This window comes from Cervus elaphus, chromosome 22 (assembly GCF_910594005.1).
Source record: "Cervus elaphus chromosome 22, mCerEla1.1, whole genome shotgun sequence".
Taxonomy (NCBI): Eukaryota; Metazoa; Chordata; class Mammalia; order Artiodactyla; family Cervidae; genus Cervus; species Cervus elaphus.
Window position 1 is genome coordinate 21,646,281 of NC_057836.1, and position 20,985 is coordinate 21,667,265.

Genomic DNA, 20,985 nt, shown 5'->3' on the forward strand with positions numbered 1-20,985 from the left:
TATCTTGGCCATTGTAAGCAATGCTGGGTTCTAACTTTAAATGATTGGAGATGATACATTGTGTTGAGGTTTTAGCGGGGTGGTACATAACACATCCTTTCCCTGTCTGAATTCAAAACTAATTGAGATATAAGGCATATAAAGATCAAAATATTCCATTTAATACTGATAAAGTTACTTAGAGAGGTTGTCTTAAACATGGGCTTGCTACTGTTCCTCTGAGTTAAGTGAAATGAGTTAACTTTCTGAAATAACAAGCCAGGCCCAGAGAGACAAAGCCTGGGACACAGACTCACTTCAGTAGCCAAGAACTGGTATGAACACACACTCTCTGCAGACAGCACATCCCCAAAAGAGAGGGAGATGGGCTGAGTTCACACACTCAGCCCCTGGCGGAGGAGCCAGTGGGGGGTCAGAGAGAGACTGGATGTGTTATTTTAGAAAGTTCCTCCACCTGGAGTGAGGAGAACCTGTGACCTGCTCAGTCCTTAGATGGCTTAAGGAGAACTTGGCAGGAGGTGAGGAATTATAACACATTTGCAAGCACTAGATAACTCCTGCATCTATTTATACTCTCGGCCCAAGGTTTGCTAACATATCTATTACAAAGAGATCTGTTTTCAAAAAAAAAAAATTACAAAATAGAACATGCATCCACATCCTGACACAAGACTGGGAAAGAAAGTTAATTAGACTTTCCAGCTTCTGGAGACCAAGATTAGAAACACCCAAATGGAGGAAGAGTTTCCAAATACTAGCGAATCCAAAAAATTAAATCAAATTAAAACTGACCAAGGTCATTTACTCATGGCCCTGCTTGATCATTGATTCTCCATCTATGTATTCATTGTTCACCTGCACCTGTGATAACTCCATGCTCCTCCATGCTCTTGACTTTATAGTAGAGCTGGAGTCCCCTTGCCCAGTCCATCTTTATGACCAGACTCAGGAGCCCCTCACTCTTTTTCACATCTTCCAGTGCCTCATCTGAGAGTGTTTTCCACTGTCTCTTTATCTGGAGAGAGCTATGCATGCCCCCATCAAATCACCATGCGTTTTGTTCCTCCAGGACAATTTGACTCACTTCATTCTAGAGAGTCTCCCATCTCTCCTTCTGCAGATTCACTTCTTTGATTGATAAGGTAGTTCACTGCATTTGAATAAATCACTAAAGTAGTCTGGAGTTGATGCAGAAGTTATAGTAAATTAACAAAGAAATGACAGCAAATTGTTCTCTCTTTTTAAATATTTCTTTATTTGGCTGCCCTGGATCTTCGTTGCAGCATGCAGGATCTTTAGTTGTAGCATGCAAACTTTTAATTGTGGCACATGGGGTCTAGTTCCCTGACCAGGGATCGAACCAGGGCCCCATGCATTGAAAGCGTGAAGTCTCAGCCACTGAACCACCAGAGAAGTCCCAGTAGATTGTTTTTATATGTTCCCTTCAACTCTGGAATCCTGTGATTCGGTGGTGGTGATTTTGAATTCTTAAGAAAAAGCAGAGCTATTATTTTAATGATCTTAGCAACCTTTTTAAATTATTTTAATCTAAATGATTGATAGATTATTTAATCTAAATCAAAACATCATGCAAAGTCTAGACACAGAAATCAGTGGAATAATAAATCAACTATTTAAAACTGAAAATTTGGCGGGTGGTTTCATTGTTTTGAGCTACAAGTGGCTTTGAGAAATGTGACAGCATTTACATCTACTTAATTTAGAGCTCTAGTGGTGGTTTACAAAAAGAGAACTTAAAGCAAGTCAACCACATAATTTCTTCGTTAATTTGTATGCTGAATAGCCATTTCTGTCCTAGTAGCATGCAGCTGGGGGTTTTATAGGACAAAATGCTTTTATAGGACAAAAACAATTAATATGTGCTTACTGACATAATGTATCTGCAATCATTCCTCAATTACTATATTTTATTTAAATTTGTATAGTGTCCCTAAGGGTGTGATTTTCATAAGACACTGGGGGGCAGAGTCTTAGAATTAGCTGGAGTCCTAATGTCTAGCTTTGTGTTTACTGCTTTTTTGCCATCCTCTGAGGGTTTTTTTGATTGCATGCCAATTGTATGCCTTTCCTTTCCAGTTTTATTCATCTATTTATTTTGTGGAATCCAGTTAGAGGTTTGGGTCATCCCTGGTGGCTCAGCAGGAAAGAATCTCCCTGCCCATGCAGGAGACTCGGGTCCTGACCCTGGATCGGGAAGATCCCCTGGAAAAGGAAATGGCAACCCACTCCAGTATTCTCTACTCTAGGAAATGTCATGGACAGAGGAGCCTGGCAGGCTACACTCCATGAGGTCACAGAGTCAGACACAGCAACTAAACAAGTTAGAGGTTTAACTCCAGAGATTAAGTTGATGCAGCTAAATATATGAGTTCAGAAACAGGAAGTTGAAATCTTATTGCCAGATAACGTCTCCTTTCTTGGGGAAGTAAGAACGAAGTTTACTTGCTGAGATTGTCAGCGCTGTGAGAAACCTGAAGCTGATCTACCATTCCAGTATTTTTATAGATGATACTACAGGGCAAAGGAGTGATTTGCTTAACATATCTCTGAGAAAGTTTCATAGGCAACAGAACCAGAGAACTCGGGGGTATTTCTTGAGAAAAATAGTAGTTGAGCTTGGAAGTAGGCAAAAATAACACTTCCATAAGATAAGTAAGAAGAGCAAAGATGAATTAAAGAAGAATGATCTAGAAGAAATGATAAATGTCAATTAATTCAAATACTTTAACAGATTAAGAAACAAGGTCAGAGGGGTTAAGTGCTTTACCCCAGGGTCACACAGAGAGTCAATGTCAAGAAAGTTCTTAGAACCCAGGGTATCTCTCTCATAGCACCTCATTTTACTCATTTTTCACTATGAAATTATCTCAAATAATCTGCTTTTTACCTAAAAAGAGAGGAAGTAAGTATCTGTAGAATCTCAGCAAGCATTAGAACATGAAGCAGATAGAGGATCAATTCTCTCTCTGATATAGTGATTTCCTGAAAATGATTGAGATAATTTTTTGGTTCAATTAATTTACCATGCTCCTTTATGAGAAATGTATTAAGATAGGAGATTAAAGTGGTACATATAAATAAGAAAATGGCTCTGACCCCTTAAGTGTTTATTCATTTACCCTTTATTCTACTGACTGATAATTGTGAAAAGTGACAAATAAGAAGTTTCAAATGTATTGAGAATTTAAGGGGAAAAAGAAATCAGATGTTAGATCCTGATGTTAAAATGATATTGTCAAAAACTTATACTCTTAAAGACTTTATCACTTGGAAAGAATGAAAAAGATTGAAAAATATTCTAATTAAAAATAGGTCTGTCTTACAGAATCTTTAAAGATAGATTAGTTTAACTATGGCCAAATGAATTTATTTCTGCCCAAAAATACAATGTGGTTTCGTTTCGTGCCTGTACATGGTCTTTAGGTTGCAGAGCTTATCCATACACACACAGATCTTCCCCTATGGTTTTTCTTGAGAACTGTTTTAGCTTCCTGACAAGGCACTTTTCATGTCTTGCTTCACCCAACATTGCAACTTTAGATAATCATTAATTAAATCATCACCTCACCAAAGCAGAACAGCAGGCCCTAAGAAGTGTGAGAACAAAAGACTGGGGTCTTACAACTTACAAATCTAAAACAAATCTATTGCGTCCATTAAACAGTGTATCTTGCACTCACTCAACCAGTCCACATTCACTGAGAAAACATTGGAGGTGAAAACATGATAATAATAGAGCTAGTATCTGCTAAGAAAGACAGAGAAACCAAAATAATAGGTTGTGATGTATCATGAGAAATATAGTCAAGGAATGTACGTCTTTGTTGGAAGTCAGAGAATGCTTCTTATAAGAGCCAACAAAAGAATTAAACCTTCAGAACTTCCCTGCTGATTCAGTGGTTAAGAATCTGCCTTGTAATGCTGAGATTCAGCCAGATTCTTGGTCAGAGACTTGAGTTCCCACATGCCCTGAAGCAAGCGAACCCGCGAGCCACAGCTAGCGAGTCTGTGCGCCCCAGATCCTGAGTGTCAAAAGTAGGTCCCAGTGCAGCCAAATGTTAAATATTTAAAATACTAAAAATGAATTAAACCTTCAATTACATTCTCCATCCATGTGACTTCCACAATCCAATGGCTTCTTTTCACTAAACAAATATTTACTTAGTAACTGTAGACACTATTGGGACCATTAAGAAAAATGAAGAAAATAGGTAGCGTGCTTTGATTTTAGATTAATAAGCATGTCTCAGAATGTAAACCTCTTTTCCCCATTCACTATTTATTGTTTTACTTGACAGACTTTAATGAGCAGATGAGAGTCATTGAACACTAGTAATTAATAAGTATATAAACACTTGAGAGTGCTGTTAAAGTGTTTGAAAGTCCTTAAGAGCCCTTACTAGGTCACACAAGTCCTGAGTCATCTTATTTACCTTATGAATTCACCTGGCAAACTTTGTCTTCATATGCAATGCAAAGGTGGGGATCAGATCAGCCTATGTGAAAACAATTACAAATGGATGGCACTGAATACCTGAAGTTGTGCTTTTTTTTTTTTTTAGTAAAACTTAGTATCTTTTTTCTTTTTGCTTCACTGGGTCTTTGTTGCAGCATGCAAGTTTTCTCTAGTTGTGGCTCTTGGGTCCTCTAGTTTCTGTGCGCTGGCTTAGTTGTTCTGCAGCATGTGGGATCTTAGTTCCCCAACCAGCAATCAAACTCTCTTCTTTCCCTGCATTGGAAGATGGATTCTTAACCACTGGACCACTGGAGAAGTCCCCAGGGTTCTTGTTGTGGGTTTTTTTTATAACTTTATTTATTTATTTTTATTTTGGCTAGGTTGTTGTGGGTGTGCAGGCTTTAGTCTAGTTGTGGCCAACGGGGGCTCCTCTTTAGATGCAGTGCACAGTCCTCTCTTTGCGGTGGCTTCTCTTGCTATGGAGCACAGGCTCTCGGGCACATGGACTTCAGTAGTTGGGGCTTCCAGGCTCTAGAACACAGGCCCAATAGTTGTGGTGCAGGGGCTTAGTTGTTCCGCAGTATGTGGGATCTTCCTGAATCAGGGATCCAACCTGAGTCCCTGCATTGGCAGGCGGATTCTTTACCACTGAGCCACTGGAGAAGTCCCCAAAGTTGTGCTCTAAATGGAAAAACATTAACAGCATCAGGCATCCCATTTTTGGCCGTATTTGTTCCCACATGCTGCACATTATAGAAAATGTATAGTTAATCCAGTTTTTTTATTTGCTTAGCCATAAATAATCTGATCTTTGATTACTCAAAACACAGAATTTCCCCCCTTAGATTAGGGGGGGAAAGGGGAAAAAAATATTCCAGGTAAAGGACTCGAAGAGAAACACCAAATTATCAATAATAGTTGTCTTTGGATTGTGGGGCTATGGGTCATTTTATTCTGTTGTATATTTTTCTATATGCCCAAGTGCTTTATTGCAGAAGGAAATGGCAACCCACTCCAGTATTCATGTCTGGAAAATCCCATGGAAGGAGGAGCCTGGTGGGCTACAATCCATGGGTTCGCAAAGAGTCAGACACAACAGAGCAACTTTCACTCACTCAACTGCTCTATAATCAGCATAACATGTGTAGAATCCAACTAAAATAGAGTCACTCATATCAGGAGCAAAATGAAGATAGTCAGTGCAGGCACATAAAGGAAATTTAACCTAACCTTACAGGAATTTACAGCTCTTCTCAGAAATCAGCAGAGGACACCAGCCAAGCCCCAAATGCTATCTCAGGACTTCCCTCTTCCCCTGACCCAAATAAAAACAGAGACCTCTAGGCAACCAACAAGCTGAAAAAGCCAAATAACTTCCGTATTTATCCCATAAAAATCCTGGTCTGTGAACAACTCAGAATTGCTCCCATAGCCTTAAGTTTCCCAACTTGCAAGTCAAAAACACTACAAAAAACTCATCTTTGTGCTTTGGTTTCTTTGGTATGCAGAGACTGGTTTTCGATACTTGCTTCTTTAAAAACTTGAAACTAAAACTATTAAAAGATCCTAAGACAGTAGTCTAAACTCTGAGCAGCACCTTCAAAAGCATTAATACTTTTGTAAGAACAAACTCTTTTGTAAGCAGTTTGCTGTGGTCTGTGTTTAATTTCGATCTCTTTATTATGCTGGCTGCAGTTAGCCCTGAATCAGAGTGCCCAAGGACCAGAAACCTGTCAGGAGACCAAGCAGCAAGAGTAAGCAGACACCAGTGAGGTGGACAGGGTTGGAGAGAACTAACAGTGGGTCTAGAAACTGAGTTAAACAGCAGTGGAAAGAGAAGTGGAAGCACAGAGAAGCTGAATCATCGTGATGTCAGGGCATTGCATGCAGAGCTACAGTCAAGATGACAGGATGGATAGAGCTGCTGCTTATCAGAAGAGCTTTTCTAGTGCTCATCAAGACCTCTGTGTCTTGTTCCTCAGCCCTGTGGCTGACAAGATCTTGTTGTTCTTTCTCTGCTTTTCATATGTTCTTATACTACAAACCATCAACTGAGAAAACCTAAAGATGTAGCTACTCCTTGCAACCTACAAGAAGCTAACTGGCAGAGATAAATATTTAGGTTGTATCCACTAAACCAACAGACAGAGCTCTGTGGTAAACCGCCTAGAAGATAAACCTTTCTGTTTAAAGTTATTTCCTTAGGGTTGAGTCCTAGAATAAAAACTGACAGGTCAGAGGGTAAAGAACTTTGTGAATACTGCCAAACAGCTTTTCATAAATTGCTTTAATTACTATGAGGGGTTTTTTTATATATTTTAATTTCTCATGTATGCATTTTATGTTTCCCGTGTCTGGATGGCTGACACTCTGTTTTGGTCGACCCAACCTTCATTTGCATCATGTTTCTTCCCTTACTTGACTCTACTATGTTTGGGGCAGAAGCTAAATTTTGATTTCCACTTTCCCTTATTGATGTGAGAAATAAGTCTTCTAGTGCTTTCTCCAAATTCTGCCTTCTTCCTCCTCAAACTGCTGTGAGATGCGGTAGTCATTGTGAAAAACAGAAAGAGAAAAGCCACATGCTAAGACGTATGAGCCAAGGGCTTATGCCTTGGACATTGGTGATGTTTGGAGCCAATGTAGCTGCCCTGGACTGATTCCCATGGGACACCTTTTTCACCTGAATAAAACAGTTCTTTTACTTGTTAAGCCATTGTAGTAGGTTTTTCCGTTTCTTGTTGCTAAATGCAATTTTGACCATTATACACACTTTTCATGACTTCTATATTGCAGATGTCTATGGCTTGCTGCAAATATTTTCCCAGTTTGTTGTTTGTCCTTTAATTTGTTTTTGATTTTTTAAGATACATATGGTTTTATGTTTGTGCTTAAAAGGACCCATTTTTCTTTTATTTATTCAGTCAAAAAATTGAAAAATATAATTAACAATTTTGAAAATTATTGAAGAAATAAACAACACATAGTCTATCAACTGTAAAACAGAAAACAAGAATAAAAACAGAACATATATATATATATATATACATAAAACTTAGTATCACAACATGTATATTAATAATAATGGAAGTGGGTTCAATTTCTTAAACTTCCTTATTAAAAAACTCTTTGTTCTCAAACTGGCTAAACACTCACACCTATGCACACGCACCCATGCACACACAATCATGCAGTTTATAAAATGTACCCAAACCAAAATGACTAAAAAAATTGAAAGCAAAAAGGTATACAAGGATATACCAAGAAATTAAAATTAAAACAAGGATTAATCTTGGGCAAAATACAACCTAAGGTGAAAAACAATAAGTAAATTCAAAACAGCCATTTTGATAAAAATGCACCATGATATGTCATGTAATTTTAATCATAAACACTAGATAGTTATATACAGAGCAAAACACAATAGAAACACAAGAGGAAAATTATAGAAATACAAATGTACTGGGACATTTCAGGTAAAATAAGCAATACGTAAATATTAAGAGAGCTGAGTAATATAATTAGCATGTTTGATTTAATCAATGCTTACAAAATTATGTTTGCTCCAAAATAGTATGCCTTCTTTTTTAGTGTGCCTGAAGTATTTATAATAATTTAATATTTTGCCAGAAGATAGTTTGGAGAAATTATACATTGAACAGATCATAACATATTCTCTCAGCATAAAGCAAGAGAAATTGACTTTAAAATTTAAGTAAGTTCCATAAAATATCTTTTGAGTGAAAGAGGAAATTCACTGCATGCATATGCCACATTTTGCTTATCCACTTATCAGTTGATGAATTTTGGGGTTGTTTCCAGTTTGGGGCTTGAAAAAAATCATGTGTAATGCTGCTATGAACATTTGCATCAAGTTTTTGTGTGAACATGTGTTTTCAACTCTCTTGGGTACATACCCAGGATTGGAATTGCTGGTCATATGATAGCTATATATTTAATTTTTCAAGGTACCGCCAAACAGTTTTCCAAAGCAACTGCACCATTTTACATTCCAACCAGCAACGTATGCGGGTTCCAACTTCTCTACATCCTCCCCAACACTTGTTATTAAACATCTTTTGAGAATACGGTTATCCTGGGGATATGAGTAATACCTCATTGTGTTTTTTATTTTTGTTTCCTTGACGATACTGAGCTCTTTTCCTGTACTTATTGGTAATTTGTATATCTTTGAAGAAATATCTATTCAAATACTTTGCTCATTTTTACTTGGATTATTTGCCTTTTATTACTGAGTTTTGAGGTTTTTATACAATTTGGTTACAACTTTCTTATTAGATTTGGAAATATGTTCTCCCATAATGTGGAGTTTTTTTCACTTTCTTGCTAGTGTCCTCTGAAACAGGAAAGGTTTTTTTAAAAATTTATTTTATTGAACTATAGTTGATTTACAACGTTGTGTTATTTTCTAAGGTACAGCAAAGTGATTCAGTTATACATGCATAAACATTCTTTTTCCTATTCTTTTCCATTATGGTTTACCACAGGATATCAAAGATATCCCTTTGCTATACAGTAGCACCTTGATGTTTATCTGTCCTATATATAACAGCTTATGGCTGCTAATCCCGAACTCCCAACCCATTCCTCCCCCACCGCCTTGACAATCACAAGTCTCTGCTCTATGTCGGTGAATCTGTTTCAGTTTCATAGATAAGCTCCTTTGTGTATTATGCATCCTACTACATTTATCAAATACACATGTGCATGTATGTGTGTGTATGACAGCATCAGGCATAAGGCTAAGTCAAACATGTATACAACCTCTCATTGCTTGCTGAGGCCAGTAGTGAAAATGAAAAAAAAAAAAAAATGACTCTTGGAGGTATATTAGGAGGGTTTGATTTGGTTTTGTTTTTGAGCGATCCCAGAATCGGGTTTGTGCATGTGTATGGCTCGCTGAGGCTCATTTGATGCCAAGGACTAAAGGCAGATCTCTTCCATAAAGTTATGAAAACATGCAAAGAGAGGCATGTTTCCACAGGCAAAGAAAGGTGAGACTGGAGAGGGAAGATATTTAATACTAAACAATAGGGAAGTGCCTGTCAGCTACTGACCTAACAGTGAGGGTTACATGTGGACCAGGCTTTCCATGTGCCAGTAACTGGGTGCCGTCTGTTGGTATCGGTCTGGTTTTCCCTGCACCACCCTGGGGGATGCAGAGTTCAGTGGCTTACTGTGTCCACTTAGACTAAATATTTTTCTTACAACTTAGTGGAATTAAACTGGAGACTTAGAAGTCAGAGAATGTCCCATTCTGTCATCTTGCCATCTTTCTTGCCTTCTGTCTCCTTTGATCTCCTCTTCTCATTAACTTCCCTGCTCCTTCACTGGTATAAATCCCTCCCTTTGTCTTATATGTACTAATTTGCACACCAATATTTTTTCATAACATGGCCAGTTTAGGAGCCCAGTCTTCCCTTCGAAGACAATTTAAGCATTTTTTTCCAATCAAATCCCTCCCCCAAAATGCAATTTTTGTGAATTCAAGTTGTCTTATCAGGGGCTTCCCAGGTGGTAAAGAAACTGCCTGCCAATGCAGGAGATGTAAGAGATGCAGGTTCAATCCCTGGGTTGGGAAGATCCCCTGAAGGAGGGCCTGGCAACCCACTCCAGTATTCTTGACTGAAGAATCCCATGGACAGAGGTGTCTGGCAGGCTACAGCCCCTAGGGTTGCGCAGAGTAGGACATGACTGAAGCCACTTCAGATGCAAAGGTGTTTCATCACCTCACATAATTAACTGTGCATTGAATATATTTGTTCTTGTAGTAGGTTAATATTTTGATGCTTAACTATGAGGTTTTTTTTTTAATTCCTTTTACTTATCTCTTTTTCCCCCACCATTCAAGGAGTGTTAGGATTTTTAATGATAAAGATACAGAGATGACACAGAGAGAACAATTAAATCCTAAACAGTTGAGCTCCTGAAAGCAATTTGTAAAGTCTATAGCAGACAAAAAGCTCTTAAAAGCCATGTTCTAAATTACAGGAAATGTAATTGAGAGAAAAAATAAAGGTTTTTTTTTAAATTCCCAAAGTCTGGCTTTAAATATCCAGAGCCAATGCCTGGAGGACCAAGAACATGATATCTATACCATAACCACAGAGAGGAGGCTGCGATGTCAGAAGAGCCTGAAGGAGATAAGAGCTTGATCAGCAGACAGGAAAGTGAGGATTGGGGGGAATAAGCTGAGGGCTCATTTGTGGGGCCTCAGGCTATTCGAATCCTTCCTCCAAGGTCAAGTCTTTGCAGAAAAGCAAAATAAGCTTAGATCAGTTTGAGGCATTCCAGAGCAAACAGAGCCACTGCACGGCTTCACAGACATCCTAAGTGACTATAAAGCTCAGAGAGCAGCCTGAGGTTTCCCGAGCAGCAGAAGGATCAGTAGTGGTCAGGATGGGGGCATCAGGGCCCAAGGAGTTCTCCCAGATTCTCCTACACCCACTGGGCACAATGCAGGGGCAAGAGCTGCAATCGCCAGGCTCCCTGAGAGGTCGGGGGTTAAACTGAGGATGCCTGATTAGGAAGAGGAAGACAGAATTTAGATGGGACAACTGGGGGCCATGGCACCGCTCAGCAGGAGCAGAAAGTAACACTCGAGGCTGGAAGGCGTGAGTTACAGATGTCAGCACAGACAGACACCCGTTGTGCAGACTCACACACCCTCCCCGATGCTACAAACATCCCCCAAATAGAGGCCTGCCAGGAGCAAAAGAACTAGAGCAGTAGGGTTGGAGGGTGAATTTGAATTACCCATAGGCAACTGAGTTTTAAACTGATAGCAAATTAAGTTGTCAGGATACAAATTTAAATAAAAGCTAAACTAGGTTCAGTTATAGAGAAATCATTACATTTTTAATAAAGCCATCTAGTGACAGTACAAAGTTTGTACTTCCACATTACTCGGGAAAGTTACTTGGCAGTAGCCACTAAAATTAAAAATGCACAGACCCTTTGACCCAGCAACCCCAGTTTTAAGAATTTATCCTTTAGGGACTTCTCTGGTGGTCCAGTGGTTAAGAATCCACCTGTCAATGCAGGGGACATGGGTTCATTCAATCCTTGGTCCAGGAACTAGGATCCCACATCCCATGGGGCCCCTAAGCCCATGTGCCACGACCACTGAGCCCATACTGTAGAGACTGTGAGCTGCAACTGTTGAACCCATGAGCCACAACTAGAGAAAGCCTGCAGGTAGCATCATAGAGCCTGTGCACCCAGCAAAGACCCAGCACAGCCACAAAGAAAGAAAGAATCCATCCTTTAGAAGTAAAAGAGCCAGGATTCAAAGGCACGTGTATAAAAGTCTTTATTTTGACAATATTTGAAGTGCCAAAACCCTGCAAATAGCATGAATATGTATCAGTAGAGGATGGGTGGATAAAGAATTGTGTATATATTTCCTGAAATATTATATTGAAATATTAATATGTTATTAAATGAAAAAAGTTACAGTGTGACTATATATATTATCTCATTTTTGTTAGCAAAAGAGAAAGAGGTCCTTATATATGCTATTATAAAAATGTAAAAGATACACCAAAGTGTTGCCATTGGTTCTTTTATGGGTTGTGTTGTAAGAAGGAAAGAGCACTCATTTTTTATGCACTTCAGTATTGTTTGACTTGAAGCAGACAGCAGGCTCTGATTTTGTAATATATTTCAAGTAATAAAATTGAAATGTGGGGAAAATGGATATGAGAAGAAAAAAATTCCTCAGCTTAGCAGTTTCAAATGATCCCCTCAAAAACTTCTGTTTAAGAAATGAATATGATTTTTAAAAATTAGATTTTCACTTCTCTCTTGTCTGTCTTCTCATAACTCTGCAATAAACTATGGTGAAATGGTGTGTGGGATTCTTAAAATAAATTATTCACACTGCAGAAAATACTGAAGAATGAAGGTTTGATGTTAACTGCTTCTGAGTCCTGCTTTCAGGGACTGCTTTGCCTTTGGGGAGTTGATCCCTCCTTGCCTGGCTAACACCCCCTCACCTGTGAGATTCTCTCCTCCCCCATTCTCTCTGCACCCTCTTTCCCATGTCTTCCTGGTCCCACATTAACCATCTTCCATCTCCAGCCCTCCTTTCCTCTGACTTAACTTCTTTTATCTTTTTAAAAAAGTTGTATTGGAGTATAGTTGATTTACAATGTTGTGTTATTTTCGGTGTACAGTAAAATAAATCAGTTATACATATCCATATCAGTTCAGTTCAGTCGCTCAGCCATGTCCGACTCTTTGCAACCCCATGAACCGCAGCATGGCAGGCCTCCATGTCCATCACCAACTCCCGGAGTCCACCCAAACCCATGTCCATTGAGTCAGTGATGCCATCCAACCATCTCATCCTCTGTCATCCCCTTCTCCTCCTGCCCCCAATCCCTCCCAGCATCAGGGTCATTTCAAATGAGTCAGCTCTTCACATCAGGTGGCCAAAGTATTGGAGTTTCAGCTTCAATGTCAGTCCTTCCAATGAACACCCAGGACTGATCTCCTTTAGGATGGACTGGTTGGATCTCCTTGCCATCCAAGGGACTCTCAAGAGTCTTCTCCAACACCACAGTTCAAAAGCATCAGTTCTTCAGTGCTCAGCTTTCTTTATAGTCCAACTCTCACATCCATACATGACCACTGGGAAAACCATAGCCTTGACTAGACGGACCTTTGTGGACAAAGTAATGTCTCTGCTTTTTAATATGCTGTCTAGGTTGGTCATAACTTTCCTTCCAAGGAGTAAGCATCTTTTAATTTCATGGCTGCACTCAACATCTGCAGTGATTTTGGAGCCCCCAAAAATAGTTAGCCACTGTTTCCACTGTTTCCCCATCATTTGCCATAAAGTGATGGGACCAGATGCCATGATCTTAGTTCTCTGAATGTTGAGCTTTATAGCCACTCTTTGTTTAGATTCTTTTCCCATATAGGCCATTACAGAGTACTGAGTAGAGATCGCTGTGCTATACAATAAGTAGGTCCTTATTACTTATCTGTTTTATATAGTAGCGTGTATATAGAACTTCCCTGGTAGCTCAGCTGGTAAAGAATCCGCCTGCAATGCAGGAGACCCCAGTTCAATTCCTGGGTCAGGAAGATCCCCTGGAGAAGGGATAGGCTACCCACTCCAGTATTCTTGGGCTTCCCTGGTGGCTCAGACAGTAAAGAATCCCCCTGCAATGCAGGAGACCTGGGTTTGATCCCTGGGTTAGGAAGATCCCCTGGAGGAGGGCATGGCAACCCACTCCAGTATTCTTACCTGGAGAATCCCAAGGACAGAAGAGCCTGGCGGGTCCATGCGGTCACAAAGCGTCGGACATGACGAAGTGACTAAGCACAGCACAGTGTGTACACGTCCCTCCCAATCTCCCAATTTATCCCTCCTCCCCACAGCCCCTGTAAGCATAAGTTTGTTTTCTACATCTGTAACTTTACTTCTGTTTTGTAAGCAAGTCCATTTGTACCGTTTTTTAAGACTCCACATATAAACAGTGTAATGTTCATCTTTTTGTGTCTGACTTACTTCTCTCAGGATGACCATCTCTAGCTCCATCCACGTTGCTGCAAATGGCATGATTTTGTTCTTTTTTATGGCTGAGCACTATTTCATTGTATATATGTACCACATCTTCTTTGGAGGTTCCCAGGTGGCACAGTGGTTAAAAAAAAAAATGCCTGCCAATGCAGGAGATGCAAAAGATGTGGGTTTGATCCCTAGATCAGGAACATCCCCTGGAGTAGGAAATGGTAACTCACTCCAGTATTCTTGCCTGGAAAATTCCATGGACAGAGGAGCCTGGCAGACTACATTCCATGGTATTGCCAAGAGTAGGACACAATTTAGCAGATGAACACACACACACTACATCTTCTTTATCTGTTATTCTGCTGATGGACATTTGGGTTGCTTCTGCTATCCTGGCTATTGTAAATAGTGCTGCAATAAGCAGTGGGGTGCACATATCTTTTTGAATTATGGTTTTCTCTGGGTAAATGCTCGGGAGTGGGATTGCTGGATTATATAATAGGTCTATTTTTTAGCTTTTTAAAGAACCTTCATACTGTTCTCCTTAGTTGCTATACCGATTTACATCCCCACCAACAGTGTAGGAAGGTTCCTTTTTCTCCACACCCTCTTCAGCATTCATTGGAGTTTTTTGGGGTTTTTTTGTTGTTGTTGTTATTGTTTTTTTTATGATGGCCACTCTGACTGGTGTGAGGTGATAGCTCATTGTAGTTTTGATTTGCATTTCAGTGATAATGAGCCAGGTTGACCTAACTTCTTATTTCCTCCCTGTTAATGGGGGCACCTGGAACCCATTCCAAGTACCACACAAGCTTTTTTCATGAACATCACTTCATCTCCAGAAATGGGATGAAGGAAGGGGGCAGGGTTGGCTGGGCCACATCTAAGAACAGTTCAGGGGTGGAGGGTTCCAGGCTGTGTTAAAGATGGCCCGTAACTGCCAGTAATTTTAGCAAGGAAGAAGAGAAAAGGAAAACATGAACTAAAGCCTGAGAAAGGATCAGAATTGGAAGAAGAGGTGATAGAATGGTCTGTCAAGCTAAAGGGCAAAAGAAAAAACACCAACAAACGGTGGATCAGGAAAGAGATTTGACAATTAATTTGCTCAGCATGGTGTCTGCCTCTGGCCCTCCTCCACATAGTACACACCACTGAGATAGAATGTGTTCTTCAGTCTCAGAGTCATCAAGAGCAAACCCCAGTTACTATATTGGAGGTTTTGGAGGTGGGGGTCTACCAGCTAGAAATAAATATATATTCCAGTTCATGATTTAATTTAGGATTAAAGGCACAAAGTAAGAGTGCATTTCTTAGACAAACGTGTTTTCATATTCCAACAGTCATTTTTACCTACTTAGAATATTTTTGGTGTGATGACAGGAGATGGAAGGGGGTCTCCCCTACACATGATTTTGTGCCACCAAATAGTCTAATAACCAAGTGCGTTTGTGCTCAGTCGTGTCTGACTCTTTGTGACCCCACAAACTGTATCCCGCCAGGTTCTTCTGTCCATGGAATTTCCCAGGCAAGAATACTGGAGTGGGTTGCTATTTCCTCCTCCAGGTGATCTTGCCCACCCAGGGATCAAACCTGCATTTCCTGTGTTGGCAGACGGATTCTTTACCGCTGAGCCACTGGGGAAGCCCTTAATAACCAAGTAAGTAAATGTTTTCTGGGCAAAATATTGGCAATTCTTAGGAAACCCTTGGCTTGAAGCAGGGCCAGATGAGAAAAGGCCTTGCAATCAGTGGTGGACTCAGTACTAGGCTCCTCTTCCATGATGAAACCATCCCTGAAGGTGTTCAACTGCCTCCGAGAATGGATGATGCAAAACAAATGACCTATTTAATGCCTCAGCCTCTGAACCCTGACTTCTGCTCAGCATTCTGAAGCAGCCCCGAGGACCTGAACCAGACGACTCATGAGGAAGTAAGTAAACTAGCCCCACACAGGATACTGCCCTCCTCATAACAGAAGTGAGAGTAAGTTCAAAACGGGGTGGAAGTGTTTGCTGCAAAGGCCTTTGCTGCCCATGTTAAGCAACTCAGGCTCACGCTCCCAGTGTCCTGGCAAGAAGCTCTCTCATAAGAGCGGGAAAGGGGCCAAAGGAGGACAAAACCTCCAAAACAGAAGCTCGGCAGCAAAACTGTGGGAAGGAGAGAAATGAGGCAATTGCCCTGGGCATATGGGCAGGTGACTCAGCATGCCTGCAAGAGAGGTGTCGGAGGTTCCGGGGAAGTTACGGTTCCTGTTCCCGTGGGGCTGGTAGAGCGGGAAACGGAGGGTTTCCTCCGTAGGGAAAACGCCGAAGCCCCAGGGTGCGAAGCTGAAAATGGGGGCCTTCACCGAGGAATTTCTGGTTTCTCCGTCCATGCCGAGGGTTAAACGCTGTGAAAAAGCAAATGTCCAGCAGGTGGCAGCACCAGATAACTGGAGTAAAGAGGCTGCAAAGCCAGGCCAACAGCTCGCCTGGCACTCTCTACAGCGTGTGTGACTCCGCGCTGTGACTTTCCTGGGGGGATTTCATTTAGTCATCAGCACGTCTCTCCCTAAAAGGAAGAGCACTGAGTTCATTTTTATGTTCCCAGCACCTATCGCCGTGCCTGGCACATGCTTGGCTGTATCTGTCGATTGAATCAATCAATTAATCAATTATTTCTTTTCCCATAAATACAATTTTAAAATTCCCCCAAACTCAGGGGTAAAGAATCCGTCAGCCAAGCAGGAGACGCAAGTTCGATCCCTGGGTCAGGAATCCCCTGGAGAAGGAAATGTATTCTTGCTTGGGAAATCCCATGGACAGAGGAGCCTGGTGGGCTACAGTCCATGGGGTTGCAAAAGATTTGGACACAGCTAAGCAACTAAACAACAACAAAAACAACAAAATTAGAGAAAGGGCATCATTGGAAGTGATCCTATTCCTTCCTTATCCCATCACTACTATTGTCATGTCAATTACAAATTTAATTAGTTTTAGCAATAATAATAATAAAGCACCATACTAGATTCATTCTCTATCCACCCTTGTGCCTTCCTGCATTCTTAAGTGATAGTCATTCAGTCCTGTCAGACTCTTTGCGACCCCATGGACTATAGCCTACCAGCCTCCTCTGTCCATGGAATTCTTCAGGCAAGAATACTGGAGTGGGTTGCCATTCTCTACTTAACTAATATACCCCTATCTTTCAGAGAATTTTTAAAAAATCATGGGGTTAAAAAAAAAAAACCTGAGATTTATAAGGAAGGCAATAGACAATCATTCTCTGACTAGTGCTTTGTTGTTGTTTTTAACCAAGGACTCACTCATTTGCCAACTATGCTTACTTTAAGTTTTACTCTTAAATAAACTTTTCTTCCATTGGCCCTCTCCAAAATACATTACTGTGGTGTGTGGCTTGTGTTTTTTTAGAATAGTTACTTACTAGTAATTTGAAGTAATAAAAATAAGGATTAAATAAACTAATATGTGGGGCTTCCCTGGTAGCTCAGCTAGTAAAGAATCTGCCTGCCATGCAGAAGACTCCGGTTCAATTGCTCGGTCGGGAAGATCCCCTGGAGAAGGGATAGGCTACCCACTCCAGTATTCTTGGGTTTCCCTTGTGGCTCAGACCACAGTTAAGAATCCACCTGCAATGCAGGAGACCTGGGTTTGATCCCTGGCTTGGGAAGATCCCCTGGAGGAGGGCATGGCAACCCACTCCAGTATTCTTTCCTGAGAATCCCCGTGGTCAGAGGAGCCTGGCGGGCTACAGCCCACGGGGTCACAAAGAGTCGGACATGATGAGTGACTTAGCACAGCGTAGCACAAACTCATGTGTAGTGAGAACCCACTGTGCTCCAGGCCTTGTGCTGAGCTGGTTTAGGGTGAAGACTGTCTGTCACTCCTGAGATAGAGTAAAAAATCTCCTCACCCTTTGCCTAACCAGCTACACACAACAGCCATGCTGGACACCAGAATAAGACCTTCCAAATCTACCTGTCTTTCCCTAAAAGCTAATGACAGGATATTTGCTAATAAAACAGTGTCAGCCAGCAACAGTGAGTTGGAGTGTGAGGGATGGTTTATGCATACCTGTGAGTTCTTTGAGGGCAAGAATGTCATGTTATATATTTTCGTATCCCCAACACCTCACCCAGAGTCTGGAACACATTAAGGCCTCAGTAAATAGTTGCTGAATGTGTGAAGACTATCAGGGTATTTCTCATTGAACAATGGTACTTGAATCAGAGTCATGTTCTCAGCAGGAGAAAAAAAATACTAGGGCAGATCATGGGAGCCATCACTCAGCAGACTCATAAGAATGGGCCTAGAACCAAAAACAGTCTGATAGCATCATGTGGAGACAATGACACCCTTGATTATCTCTCCCATCTCAGGAACTCCTATCCTCACCCTGTTCAACTTTGTTACACCTAATCATTTTGTTGTTGCTTTCACACCTTTATTATATATTAAATGCAACTTTCCTGAACTCAAGGAGTCCACATGAGTCCTTTCTAACAATAGGGGAAAGTTCTAAGTTATCATTACTCTCCCTAACTCTAAAAGAATATTATATCCTGAAAACAGTTACCTTGAATAGTGAGGGTCCCCAGCATCAGGCTTAATTCCTGTTCTCTTCCCATTCTGCACACACTCTCCACAGGCATTCTCATCCACACCCATCATTTCTATACCAGTAACTCCTGATCTTCTCCTGTAATTTAGGTTTGTCTCTTGAATTCCAAGTTCATGCACACAGCTAATCACCTACTATAAACCTCAACTTCGATGTACCATAGGGACCTTAGACACATTGTGTGTATGTGTGTGTTCGTCGCTTAGTGGTGTCTGACTCTTTGTGACCCTATGGACTGTAGCCCACAGGCTCCTCTGTCCATGGAATTCTCCAGGCAAGAATAGCGGAGTGGGTTGCCATTCGCTTCTCCAGGGGATCTTCCCAACCCAGGGATCAAATCCAGGTATTCTGTATTGCAGGTGGATTCTTTACCATCTGAGCCACCAGGGAAGCCCTAAGTACATCATACCAAAGATCAATTTCAAGAACTTCTGGTTTAAGATGTAGATTGAGCATATCCACTTATCCTTTTTTCCAAAAACTATATTAATATCATAGTAAAGAAGTAAAAAGGTGTGGACACCCTCCACCAACCCCATTCAACAAAGAGAATGGGAGAGAAGCTTAGGAGTAGAGATTCCAACACAGTTCTGAAAGTCAGGCGGTGAATGAAGAGGGGTGAGCGATACTCAGAGTTAGCTGCAGCCTAGAACACCGACAGCAAGACCACAGTCAAAGGAGGAGTCCATCTGCCTCGAATAAGCACTCTCAACTCACAGACTGCGAACTCTACAGAAGGCAAGACAATGAGACATGAGTCAAACAAAAGTACTTCAGGATCTTCAGAAATATTAGGAGTGATGTTTCATCTATAAAGCAAAAGCAGGATGAAAGATGTGAGTGCCACAACTCACTGGCAACATGTCTCCACCAACCTCCTACCTCAGTAAACACCACCATCGTCCACCCAATTTCCCAAAGCCAGAAAGTTGAAAGTGACCCTTTATTCTTCTCTTCTCCGTATGCCTCATCCAGTAAGCTAAGAGTTGATTCTGATCTCTCTTTCCCCACAGTCATTGTCTTTAATAGACTTTTATTATGTCTTCCCTGGATTGTCTCAATAGCTTTATTACTGTCCCTTCTGACTCTAGGTCGAAGCCTTTTCAAATAATTCCCTCAGATCTTCTAATTCCTAATCAACCAGCATCTAGCATACTGCCCTCCCATCACCGAGTGCTCAGTGGTTATCTTGAATAATATCTGACCATTTGTCTAGTCCCAGATTTTCACTGCTTCATATCTTGTTTTCTGTATCCCACTCATATGAACTTACTTTCAGTTCTTCCTCAAGACTCGTCTCCTTTTTAAAACATGTGCTATTCTCCCTCCCTGGAACCCCTGTTCTCTTTGCTGGCGTGGGAACTCCCTTGAGGCTCAACTTGAGTGTTACTTCCCCTAAGGAAGTTCCCTAACTTCCCTGGACTGGTGTGGGAATCCTGGCCCTTCTATGTCCTCTGTGTATCTCATCCGCCTCCACTACAGCATTTTTGTGTTAAATCATAATTGTATGTTTCCTGTCTCCCCGAGACCAGACAGTAGGCTCTTTGGGTCCCATGAATGAATGACAGCATCCATTCTGTGATAATGATCATAATCACAGCAGAAGGAAACTCAGGAAACCCTCCATATAGTCCCTGCCCTTGGGGTCATTGAGATATTATCAGTTTCATTTAATTAGAGATTAAGTGAAGAAAGATGGTGACGATAACCCTATATGCGAGACAGCAAAAGAGACACAGATGTATAGAACAGTCTTTTGGTCTCTGTGGGAGAGGGCGAGGGTGGGATGATTTGGGAGAATGGCATTGAAACATGTATATTATCATATGTGAAACGAATCGCCAGTCCAGTTTCGATGCATGAGACAGGGTGCTCAGGGCCGGTGCACTGGGATGACCCAGAGGGATGGGATGGGGAGGGTTCAATCCTGGTTTCCCATCTTTTTTAAAAAAGTCTCATTGGCAAATAGTTGTCTTACATGTTGTGTTTAATTTCTGCTCTACAGCAAAGTGACTTAGTTAATATGGTAGTGGTTTAGTCACTAAGTCATGTCTGACTCTTGCGACCCCATGGACTGTAGCCTGCCAGGTTCCTCTGTCCATGGGATTCTCCAGGCAAGAATACCCCGTTTTATATATATAAATATATAAATTTATATTATTATATAAATATATAAATATATTTATAAATATAAATATAAAATGTTTTATATATATATAAATTTTTATATATATAAAAGAAGCAATGCTTCCACAGTTTATCTCATTCATGTCTCCCCCTAATTCTCTCCCTTTTTAAAAAAATATTTGTTTGGCTGTCCCAGGTCTGAGTTTTGATGTGTGGAA